This window comes from Carassius carassius, chromosome 17 (genome assembly GCF_963082965.1).
Source record: "Carassius carassius chromosome 17, fCarCar2.1, whole genome shotgun sequence".
NCBI classification, from domain to species: Eukaryota; Metazoa; Chordata; class Actinopteri; order Cypriniformes; family Cyprinidae; genus Carassius; species Carassius carassius.
The window spans coordinates 1,111,515-1,125,142 of NC_081771.1; the positions used below are offsets into that span (position 1 = coordinate 1,111,515).

A 13,628-nucleotide genomic window follows, 5' to 3' on the forward strand; every position below is an offset into this window, starting at 1 on the left:
GGTCTTCAAAGGGAATTATCCAGCAAACAGAGACAAAAATCAAGTGTATATGTGTAATCTCTCCTTCAAATGCCACAGTAAAGTGGGTAAATGCATTGCTGACACTGTTTTTCTCATCATCTCTCTGTCAGCATGAGCTCTGCTGCGGTTTCTCAACAAACTCTAAGAATCCTGCAGGAAGTGCTGAGCTGGCCGCTGATGGCCTTGGCCACAGACATATGAGGAATAGCGGGATATCAGGCTTGAGCTAGCACACGCTAGCCCTCCGCGGGACCACATTACACAAACTATTTACTGACACAAACATTATAAGTCTCTTAACACACCGACCCAGGCAGTAAATTCTACAGAGAGATGTGTTTTTGTTTTATTATGCAGTGTAAAAAAAAAAAAGTCTATCAACTACTACAGAAAAATAAAAGCTAATCTAAACTGACAACTCACCTTTAGAGAAAGCAGTTACATCACAAGCTACATGACAAAATTAGACTGCATAATTTACATAATAAAATATTAAAAACTATTAGAGCTAATGCAATTTCATTAGAAAACAAAACACATTTCATACTACAAAATAAAAATGATAGTGCTGTATGCAAATCTGAATAAGGATAAATAAAAAAAATATATACTAAATTTACAATAATAATATGATTTAAATATATTAAATACATTATAAAATATATATTATATATAAATACATTCTATCTATAATTAAAATTTAATTCATATATATATATATATGTTCATACTGTAATGTAAAAATATAATATATTGATTATATACACATGCACATACAGTATATAAATAAATAATATATATATATATTTCATGTTTCACAGTATGTATTCTTTGAATATAAAAAAATGTAATAAATAAATACACATACATATAATAATAATAATAATAAAAAATATATATATATATATGTATACATTACATATAATAAAAAAGGAGAAAAGAAATATTGAAGCAAAACGATTAATTTGACGTCCATGTATTATTTTCAAGCATTTTGAGTATTTTGGTTAGAAAATCATTCTCTAGTGCAGGCTTCACTTTAATTTAACATCATGATAATAGAGGAATCTACTTTGTTTGTTATTATACTGGCTTTTTATTTATTATTATTATGTTTATTATTTGTAATTTTTTTTTACTACCTGCACTCTTATGTGTATCTTTTAATTTTTATGTTTTTATGTAAAGTGTTTTGAGATGCTACTTTTAAAGGCGCTATATAAAATAAAGTTTATTATTATTATTATTTCATTTTCTCTGCGAGGTCGTGTTAGTGGTTCATGGAAAGGTAAAAGTAATATTCGAACAGGTTTAGTAACAGTGATTGATAGTGATGACACTGTATTCTGATAAATGACACTCTTGTGTCTTGATTTCTCTGTTTTCACAGCGACATCATTTCAGTCATTAGAGAGCAAGAGAAAGAGTGTGTCGACGGTCATGGTGCAGTAATACTTCCCAGCGGGCATGTGAAGTGTATTTGGACTTAATGTACGTGCGGATGCAATATAACGCTCTGCTGGCCACATGTGCACATGTACAGCAGTTTTCTGCCTTTTTAGCTCTATCTTCACACTCATAAACATCTTTGTCAGCACTTTCTCCTAAAGAATATCAAGGGGAACATGTGCTTGGACTGTCTTTTGTTTAACGAGGATTAATTAGCTGGTGATTAGATGAAAAGAACAACCAAAAGCATGCACTAACTAACAAATGCAGATAGAGATGAACGCGATAGAGAGAAAGACGAGAGACAGGGTTTTGTGATTTTCAATGCAACAGCCAATCAGAGCATTTGTGTGGGAATTAAATATATTTTCTCTGTCTTTGTTGCCAGGCAAACATTTCAGTGTAGGGAACATGAGTGTTTGTCCAAGACGACTACTGTATGTGTTCACTAAATAATTTAATCCCGATTTTGTATCAGGGTTATCGTTAACGAAAACAAAAACTAAAACCATGAACACTAAATGAAATAAAATAATACGAATATATATAAAATGTATAAATAAAAAAAAAAAAAAAAAAAACAACTGTAAAAAAATATATATACATATATGACCCTGGAGCACAAAACCAGTCATAAGGGTCAACATTGCATTTTGTTGTTTTTACAGTTAACGAAACATATCTAAAATAATTTTCTCCCAGGATATTATTTGTTTTTCTATCCAGTTTTTTTCTTACTGTTGATTAAATGCACAGTTAGTGATTAAAAACAAGGAAAACCTCTCCTCTATCAAGAAAACTCTCCAAGACTCCTCTGACTTCGTCTTTAACATCTGGCATGTACTGTACAGTATCAAACATTTGATTTCAAAGCAGGATTGTTGTTGTACGGCTCGTGTAACTGTGTCCAGTCACGTCTCTCCGGTGCTGCACACAGCCTCTGTCCAGTGGATTAGATGACAAGACTACAGCTCTAATTATAGATTATTGATCCCAAACAAAACACCTACATCGATATGAAGGAGAGCCGTCTGTCCTCCTGCTGAGAACACCAGGGACGGGAATCAGTTTTCCAATGGGACATTCAGTGAGTTTAATGTGTGCATTACCACAAAACTTAGATTTCCATCACATGTGTGGTTTATGCTAAATACAGCCGTCTAACTTGTGAATTGCATGAGATTTGGTCAACTTGATCTTTCTGATTTATCTGGTTAAGACAGTAAAGACTAGTATATCATCATCAAAAACACAACAAAATGATGTGACAACAATACTGGACTTTTGAAAAACAAACTATTAGTTGTATGAGCATAATTTATTTAGTCAAGGTTTATCACATGCACTGCACAAAAAGAAAAAAATTTTTTTTCATCTATTTTATTGCAAATATAAGTAACCCTGTATTTTGTCTCACTGCACTGGCAGATTTTTACACTTGTTTATACTTAAAACTAGTGAAATATTTTACTGATGTTGCAAAACAACAACAAAAAAAGCAGTTTTGTCACAAAATAAACATTAACTTAAAGCAAAAAAAAGCAACAAAAAAAAAAACTTAAATATATATATATATATGTATAATTAAAATGGAAAAAAACTGTAAAAATATTTTGTAGTTCAAAATATGAATTAAAATAGAAAAAAATTATAAGCAAAACATACATATTAAAGATGCATCCTCTGAAAAGGCTTAATATCTCATGGATTATAGCTTCTCAACTACATTTATTGAATATTTATTGAAATGTAGATGTTTTAACTGGACAAGAAGGCATTCAAGACTTTCAGTCCTGTAGATAAGACACACCACAGATTCTGAATAGTGTCTGAGACCGAAGTATAATAACTGTAGATGAGATGTTCCTGTTATTGATTAGTCATTGATGACCAGTATGACACACACACACACACACACACACACACACACACACACACACACACACGCACACACACACACACACACACACACACACACACACACACACACAGCATTATAGACAGCACTATAATGTGGAATCAGCAGCAAGATCTAAACGCTTTTAACAACAACACAAGCACTATGAGCAATCGATGACATCACAGGTGCATTTCCACCTACTCACTCGTGACCCTCACACACACACACACACACACACACACACACACACACACACACACACACACACACACACACACACACACACACACACACACAATCTCAAGTGTGATTTTCTTTCCTAATAGCACACAGGACGTCCCATGATGGTTTCCTTGAGATAATCAAACTTTCCCTGCTGTATATCTGATCGTTCACACTAATGGATGCACACACATGCATTTCCTCATCTACGGCTTTTCATGACTGATTTGGCTCCTTCATCCGTAGATCTCTCATTCACAATAAATCATCCAGACAGGAAAAAGAAATCATGAGAGAGAAAGTACATTTCCATTTCCTGAATTAACCAGCAGTGAGTGATTACAGAGAGCCAAAACACACACACACACACACACACACACACACACACGTCATTCAGTGCAAAGAAATGCATTTTTAAACTTAAATTTTTAAACTTAAGTCTTAATAATCTTTAATAATTTCCCCCAAAAATGTAGTTTAAATTTCATACCAGTCCCTGAACTTGAATTGATGTAACAAACAGGATGCACAATTTAAATCTGAATACAAGGACATTTACAAAGCTTTAATGTTTATGTGGCACATGTATGGGGTTAGAATTGTTGCATTATTCCAAATAAATAGATTATGATCCACAAATAAATGTAACGAGATTCACAAAAATATATCAAATTCACAAATGAATATAAAGAGTTTCACAAAAAAAATATAAAACTCACAAATAAATAAAATGAGATTTGCAAATAAAAAAAAATATATTTACAAATGTGTTTAATGTCACAAACACAACTCTACCTGGTATTTATTTGTGAACCGCTGTCTGTGCATTTGTAAATCACTGCACGCATTTGTGGATCGGTTCCTGTGCATTTGTGGATTTGAAACACTTCTAGCGTCGACGTGCAGATAAATCCACAAATAAGTGGACTCCACCCACCGTTTACTCAAGCCAATCAAATAACGGCCACATTGAGCTGACCAATCGTAGCACGTTATCGCTTCAACCAATCACGTTTTGGCTTACAGCCAGGGGAACTGCGGGAATAGACACCGAACTTGAGACCAACAACAGACAGTCAGGGCATTTCTCAATACCAAGTTCGCAGAGTCTGGACTTCCGTCCTTCCGAGTTTGGACATGCCAAGTTGGACTCAGAAGAACGAACTCTCGAGGACGGGAGGACGCGAGTCCAGTCATTCTACAAATGGAACGGCAGCGTACTTGATAGCTTCACTCAGCATGCATGTTTTACTTGAATTAACTTCTTTTTTATTTTCAATATATTAAATATATTAGTATTAAAAAACTAATATTTACCTACTCTGATTATTTTCACTTTATATTTATAATGAAATTGAATATAATATTAAACGACTGTCTCTTTTTTATTTTAAAAACTATTAAACATTAATATGTGGTTCAGGTAACATTAATACTGTGATTATATTTACGTCGTTCAAAATAAATAAAATATGTGGAAACAACTGCCTCTTTTCATTAAGAACAATCTAGCAATAAACCCACTCAGCTACAATTTAAATAATACGGTTGAAAAGTGTAAATCAATTGTAAATAAGTGTAAATCAAAATGGAACAGCTTAGGATTGCCATTGCAATTGCTATTTATCAAGATGCTGAAGAGGAGGCTGCCGAACGGAGGAGACGAATCCTTCAAAGAAAAGCCAGGATGCAGCGGAGGATGGCGAAGAGACGTGCCATATTAGCATGTCTCTCTAGCATTGTACGTTTTTCTAATTATTCTTTCTTCATAAACTGCCCATATACTTATGTGGACTTAGTTAGGTATATCCAAATGAAAAGTCATAATAAAAATTTATTATAATGTATCATATAGGCACCCTATCAACAGACTACAAAGTACTATCTCACAAAAAGTTATGTAAACTATTGCAGGGATGTAATGAGACTACATTAGATTTTTCAGTATACCAAATAAACTGACAAGTACAATAGGTTTGACAGTTGATAACATTTAAATTAACTAGCTTACACTTCACACACCTTTTATTTGTCTTTGTGGTGCTCAAATAAGTTTATAGTTTATCATCTTTATATAGCTAGGTGCACATCATATTACTGCATTAACACAAACAGGACAATTTAATATCTATAATAATCATATAGGCTACAACTTTTAGACTCTGGGATGAATGTTGTGCTAGAGCTTATCAATAAATGAATGAAACCGAAATAGAGTATAAAGAAATACTTCACGAAAAGAGCAAATGTTAGAGGGAGATTTAATTATGGCAGATTTTAGTAAATTTTAGACAAAATCCTTAAAACAACTGAGTATATAGCTTATATTAAATCCAAAAATATAATAAATACAATGCAACGACAGTACATATAGTAACAACTTTTTAAAAGCAATACATATAACAAATACATAATACAACAAAAGTAAAAACATTCTTAATATATTATCTATATATTTTAACAGGAACAAAGTCCCACTCGCAGGTATTCACAGATCAATGACCAGGTACCAATCCTGGTCAAGTTTTTTTCTGGAGAGGATTTAAAGCCAGCTTTCAGGCTCTCCAGGATCAGCATCAACATGCTGGTACAGATGCTGCCCCGTCAAAAAGCCCATGGATGGAGCCGTGAAATTGAAGTACTTGTTACGGTTTATTGGCTTGCCTGTTGAGCATCCTACAGGGTCACATCAGATGACTTCAGCATGCCACTTTCAACAGTTTGTAGGACTGTTCACAATGTTGTGGAGGAGATGATGACCATCCTCCACAAAATTATTCATTTTCCAAAAGCAGAGGAAATGGATGAGGTGGGGGGCCTTGCTGGCCATGAGGCATTCCGCTGTGCTGCTGGTGCCACATCAGGATTGTTCCTCCTGCAATGCCACAAAAAAGATGCTACATAAATAGAAAGATCTTCCCTTCCATCATTCTACAGGGCACCTGTGATGCTAAAGGCATATTTATAGATGTGTATATTGGCAATCCAGGCTCTGTACAGGATGCCCTTGTGCTGCGCAGATCACCAATGTACCAGCAGGCTTTGTATTCACCAGCTGGATACTATCTTTTGGGAGATGGGGGATACCCTTGCTTGCAGCATCCTATTGCAATCATGACCCCATACCGCCAGCCTGTCGCAAGTAAGAACACTTTTTTATGTCAGACAGACAGACACACACACACGATAAACCAAATTTTTACTGTTATGAATTTGCAATACACTACACATTTTCTACACGATTTTTGATTAACAGGCCAAGTTGAAGCCCGATACAACAGGCATTATGCACAAGCACGGAACATCATCGAGCGCACTTTTGGGATGTTAAAAACTCACTGGCGTGCAATTTTCTTGCGGGCCCTAGAGATCAGGCCACTGTTCGCCCCAAAGGTGATTGGTGCCTGTTGTATCCTCCACAACATCTGTGTGATGGGAGGTGATCTCTTGGAGGAGGAGGAGGAAAGCCAAGGACAAGAAGACAGCGAGGATGATGAGAATGCAGCAGTGGGTGAGAGGGACCTATCAGGGAACCATCTCCGAGGACGTCTGGCTGCTCAGCTTTCTTCTCCCGTGGAACTGCCTGGGTGTCTGACTGAACAGTACTACATCTAGACAGTAAACCTTTCCAGATGTTGTCATGTTCATTAAAAGAGCAACATAAACAGTTGAAATAGCTATGACATTAATTAGAAAGATAGGTATGAATAAATGTGCAAGTAGATGGGTATAGATACATTTATACGTTTTCTTAATGTTGGTATGTTCTTCTTGAGATTTAACTGCATGATTGTAAATAATTGTATACCACTATAGACATTGGATATTACATTATTTTATATTATTTGTGTTTTTGTTGTAAATATAAAGAATACACTGTTGCTATAACAATGATTTGCCAGGGTTGAAATTGAAACATTCATTTTTATTTTTTTTTATTCAAATAATCTATATAAAATCATTTATCATTAAATACAACATTAATTTAGAATTTATTAAGTTTTTCTAAAAGAGAAATATGTCTCTGCTCTGGCTGTTGCTGCCCTCTCTCTCTCCTCTTCTCTCGCCAATGCTTCTCTCTCCCTCTCCTCTTCCCTCTCTGCCTGTTCTTTTAGAAACTAAAGAAGAGCCTGGCTGTCCCGTCGCCTCTTTCTTGACTGCTGGCTACTCCTGGCTTCCACAGAAGGGGTAGAACCTGGTGTGCTGACTGAGCCACCTGTAGTGGCAGTGGGTTTGATGCAACAACTCGAGTGCTGCCCCTGGAGTGCAGCATCCATTGCAGTGTACCACTGCCAGGTGGCAGCAGTCACACTACCGGCCTCTACCCCTTTTCCTGTGGGTGGGTCCCTAAGCTCCTGAAATAAAGCAAAATGCTGTCATGTTCTCACCTCACGTTGTTCCACACTTTTAGACATTTTTTATTTTTGCTCTACACAGAGGAAGATATTCTTAAGAATTTTTGTAACCTAACAGTTTGAGGCACCAAAAAATTACACATGTCAGTGGTGCCCCAGAACTCTTAGGTTACAAATATTCTTCCTTTGTGTAAAGCAAAAAAAAAAAAAAAAGAATAAATAAATAGTGTATACAGGTGTGAAACAACTTAAAATTGTAGGTGAATGGCAGAATGTTCATTTTGGGGTGAACTATTCTTTTTACAGTCTCAGAGTAAACAATGTAAACGGAGTAAACTACATTTTACAAAATAAAATGTAAGGGCCAATGCATCTATGTTAGGTTTCAAATATGACCGGAAAGTCTTTACACACATCTTGGTAAGCCTCTTTCAGTAACAGAAAGTAGAGAAACAGGCAGATTACCTTGTATTTATCTTTTAGGTTATTCAATTTTTTCTTTGCCTGTTTGGCAGTTATGGCCAAACCAGAAGTGGAACAAAATGCCTATAGGCAAAACAAACCCATAAAGATTTACATGATTCCACTTCAATAACGTATTCATTCTTATGGATGAAGACTGTCCAAATCTAGCTCCAAACCTTCAGACATGCAGGGAATTATACAAGCACTCAAAATGAATACTCACTCCCATCAACTTTTGGAGGAATTGCGCCTCCCGGTGAAAAGCCTTTCGTTGGCCGCCCGCCACTCTATCAAGGCCCGAGTTTCCTCAGCAGTCCCTTGATAAAAAATAATGCTTAATTTAAGTTGATGAAAAATAATACAATTATAAAAGAATTTGTAAAAAAAATGTAAATAAAGACAAGCAAACTATTTGGTTAAAATGACAAGAGCACTCTAAAATAAGGTTTGCATTTGATATAAGTATCGTTAGGCAAACGTTAGTTAGGAAACTTTTCCCTCAGGCAAAACAATTGCCCATTAGATATACCCAAAGCAAAATATATCAAATGTTTATCCACTACAGAATCAACACAGGCAGCCCCATATTTTACAAAATGTTACAGGGCCTAGCTACTTTTTAGGAGGACTTGCCGAGGGTTAGGCTACTTTTCAACTCGTAACGAAATCGTCTGAGCAAATTTTCAAATAGTTCCTTAAAATTCGACGGTAGCTTTGAAGTTTAAACAACATTCTGGCATAAAAACTCTTAGAACTACGTTACATTTTGTGATAAAACAACAATAGTATTTCGAAATGTATAACTTACAGTTGTGAGTTTTCTCCTCCGCCATTGATGCTAACCTGGTTCGAGCTGAATTCTGGGTTATGGCCCGTATCAAGTCCGCACAAGTCACCTCTCCATGCATCCTCGGTAAAAGGAGCGGAGCAAGAACACATCCGGGGATTTGAACTGGACTTGGCTAGATGTGAACTTTGAAAAGGGAAACAGTACTTGGGCAGCGACTGATGACATTTCACAAGTCCACAAGTAACGTTACAGACAAGTACGCACAACATGGCCGATCAGGCAAGACGCCCCCCCGGATTTAAGCCAAAACGTGATTGGTTGAAGCGATAACGTGCTACGATTGGTCAGCTCAATGTGGCCGTTATTTGATTGGCTTGAGTAAACGGTGGGTGGAGTCCACTTATTTGTGGATTTATCTGCACGTCGACGCTAGAAGTGTTTCAAATCCACAAATGCACAGGAACCGATCCACAAATGCGTGCAGTGATTTACAAATGCACAGACAGCGGTTCACAAATAAATACCAGGTAGAGTTGTGTTTGTGACATTAAACACATTTGTAAATATATTTTTTTTTATTTGCAAATCTCATTTTATTTATTTGTGAGTTTTATATTTTTTTGTGAAACTCTGTACATTTATTTGTGAATTTGATATATTTTTGTGAATCTTGTTACATTTATTTGTGGATCATAATCTATTTATTTGGAATAAAGCAACAATTCTAACCCCATACACATGCAATGAGAGAATGATGGATGGATGGATAGATTCATGAGAATGAAACAATGAAATCAGTAAGAGGAAGACATTACAGAGCTTCATGGACATTATTCTAATCCACTTAAAAAACCACACACACACACACACACACAAACACACACACACACACACAAACACACACATGTAGCTACATTATTAGCGTGCTCATTAAACCTCCTGCGTTAATGCTTCTTTTCTAATGAACTGTTTTCTTCTGCTCACCTGATTACAGTAATTACAGCTGCTCATAACGAGGCGCTGCCGCTCCCCACAACCCTCTGAAGACCTGGGAATATAATCAAATCCTCAAACATAAACCACAGAGGTTTGCTGAAGAAGAGTGGAGCAGATCCATCGAGATCTCAGACACAAGATTAGAGTAATAATGTGATTTAAAGACTCTTGATAATCACTGATGCTCAGACTCAATGTGTTTCCTTCAGCGCTTTTTATTTATCACGTGCATGTGATTACACGACTTAAAACAGAAGACCAGGGACGACCTGCAGCAATATTCACACACAGATCAGCATTTTGGACTCTTCAGGAGTTAAAACGGAAAAACCTGTAAAATGCAATAGATTAGGTCGTTGCACTATGTAAGGAGCTTTCAGAACGGAAAACAAAAACGAAAACAAGTTATTGATGACAAACATTTATGAATGATCCTCAAATTTACATGTCAAGAACATCACTTTGGGATTTATAGCCTGGAACAATACAGTCACAGTGGGGTCAAATCAGGAAAAGTACACTGATGGTCAAACGTTTTTGGAAAAAAAGTCACTTCTGTTCACTGAGGCTGCATTTCTTTGATCAGAAATACAGCATAAAAAGGAAAAAATGTGAAATGTTATTACATTTTAAAAACCTGTTTTCTGTGTGAATCTCTGTTAAAGTGTAATTTATTTCTGTGATGCTCCGCTGTATTTTCAGCATCATTCCTCCAGTCTTCAGTGTCACATGATCTTCAGAAATCAGAATAATATGATGATTTGCTGTTCAAGAAACATTATTATTATTATAAATGTTGAAAACAGTCGTGCTGCACAATATTTTTGTGGAAACTGTGATGCATTTTATTTTACAGGAATGTAATGTAATGAATAAAAAATAATGAAAAGAACAGCATTTATTTTAAATATAAATTGTTTGATAAATTTTACAATTCTTATATCCTTTTTTTAATCTTTTGAATTGTAGCGTATCCCAGTGTCCATAACAATATGAATCAGATATTTTCAACGGATAATAAAAGATAAAAGCTTTAATAAAAGCTTTTAACAAGAACACAAGCACTATGAGCAATCGATGACATCACAGGTGCATTTCCACCTACTCACTCGTGACCCTCACACACACACACACACACACACACACACACACACACACACACACACACACACACACACACACACACACACACACACACACACACACACACAGTGAAAACACTAATAGCACATGAGAGCACTCATTACAACAGTCCCTTCTGAAGTGTGAGGGAGGTTACAGAAGCATGTGACGTTCTCGTCTTAAAGTGACAGTACACCTACAAACCATCATTTACTGAGCGTTTTGAAGAACGAATGCATTTTTGCATACAAACCTGATTTGATATTAATAAGTCATATGGACTAATATTTATTGCCATGCTTTTCACCACGCTTTTTAATTGCATGAATATCCTGCCATACTTCTGAGCTCCACTGAAGATGGACTAGACATCCACTGGACATGAGAGTGAGTTTTTCTTTTTTAGTGATCTCTTTCTTACACACACTCATCAGATGGTGTGTGTGTGTGTGAGAGAGAGAGAGATCAGTAAGTCTATAAACTGAATAAACGCTCGGTTGGTTGCTGGATCGGTCGAGAAAGAGAGAGAGATAGAGAGAGTGAGACAGAGAAAGAGACAGAGAGAGAGACAGTCCTGCTGTCCCGCACACCTGAGGGCCTTCAGCAGAGCCTGTCCCTGCTGGAACAATACTGTCACGACTGGGCTCTGACCGTCAATCTGGACAAAACCAGAGTCATGGTGTTCCAGAAGAAAGCCAGATCTCAGGGACACAAACAGCAGTTCCTGTATAAAGGCCAGGTCCTGCAGCACAGCTCTAGCTACAGCTATCTGGGCATCGACATCAGCGCTTCGGGACGCTTCGGTCTGGCTGTGAAAACACTCGCTGAAAAGGCTCGGAGGGCTTTCTATGCTATAAAGTCACGATGTGGACACTTAAAATTACCCATTAAAACCTGGATAAAATTATATAATTCAATAATAAAACCAATTCTTTTATATGGATGTCAAATTTGGGGACCAGTACTAAATTTAAAAAATTGGGATAAAACATCAGTAGGAAAATTACAATTGAAAATTGGCAAAAATATTCTGGGGGTTGACAGAAACACGTCCACTGCGGCCTGCAGGGCTGAGCTGGGCCTGTACCCGCTGAACATGGAGATCCAGAAGAGATGTGTTCAGTTCTGGCATCACCTCCATCAGTCTGACCCAGAGTCAGTGCAATATAAAGCCCTCCTCGCCAATGAAAGCTCAGCAGAACCTCATCCTCTGAACTCACTCGCTCTTCAACTCGTCCATCAACCCCAAACCTTTTATTAACCATATCCACAAACATCTAAAAGTCACTCATGATCAAGCACTAAAAGCACATTTTGCCCTCCAGAATAAACTGCAATGTTACTCGGCCCTCAATAGAACCACTAAATTGGCCAGTTATCTATTTATTAAACATTTTAAAGAAAGACAAATCCTCCCCAAATACAGATGAAGTGACCATGATCTAGAGATAGAGAGAGGAAGACAGAGAGAGAGCAGAGGATCTGTAGACACTGTGACCTACAGCACATCGAGGATGAGGAACACTTTCTGCTCTTCTGCTCTAAATACACCAGTATAAGAGAAACCTTTCTGCCCAGGTTTGAAATCTTAATTCCATCATTCTCCATCACGCCAGAGTCAGCTCATTCTCTAGAGAGACCGACTGCATTTATCTATTTATTTATATTTACTATGCTACATATGACATGATCTGTACATATATGTTTTGTTTGTTTGTTTTATTACTTATATATAATATGTTGATGCTTTGGCAACATTGTTTCACAGTCATGCTAATAAAGCTCATTTGAATTTAATTGAATTGACAGAGAGAGAGAGAGTGAGAGAGACAGACAGACAGAGAGACAGAGAGAGAGAGAGAGAGAGAGAGAGAGAGTGAGAGAGACAGACAGACAGAGAGACAGAGAGAGAGAGAGAGAGAGAGAGAGAGAGAGAGAGAGAGAGTGAGAGACAGACAGACAGACAGAGAGACAGAGAGAGAGAGAGAGACAGAGAGACAGAGAGAGAGAGAGACAGAGAGAGAGAGAGAGAGAGAGAGAGAGAGAGAGTGAGACAGAGAGAGAGAGAGAGTGAGAGAGACAGACAGAGAGACAGAGAGAGAGAGAGAGACAGAGAGAGAGAGAGAGAGAGAGAGAGAGACAGAGAGAGAGAGAGTGAGAGAGACAGACAGACAGAGAGACAACACCCAATGAACACACACACACACACAGCCTAACACACCCAATCACACACACACACACTCACTCACAGCCTAACACACCCAATCACACACACACACACACACACACACACACACACACACACACT

General features: G+C 36.9%; 1 protein-coding gene across 2 annotated transcripts in view; it reads right to left on the bottom strand.

The window, feature by feature from the left end:
* The window catches only part of LOC132160704 (potassium voltage-gated channel subfamily KQT member 2-like), a 60,627-nt gene that overhangs the window by 21,206 nt on the left and 25,793 nt on the right, over positions 1–13,628 (bottom strand). The window lies entirely within an intron of this gene.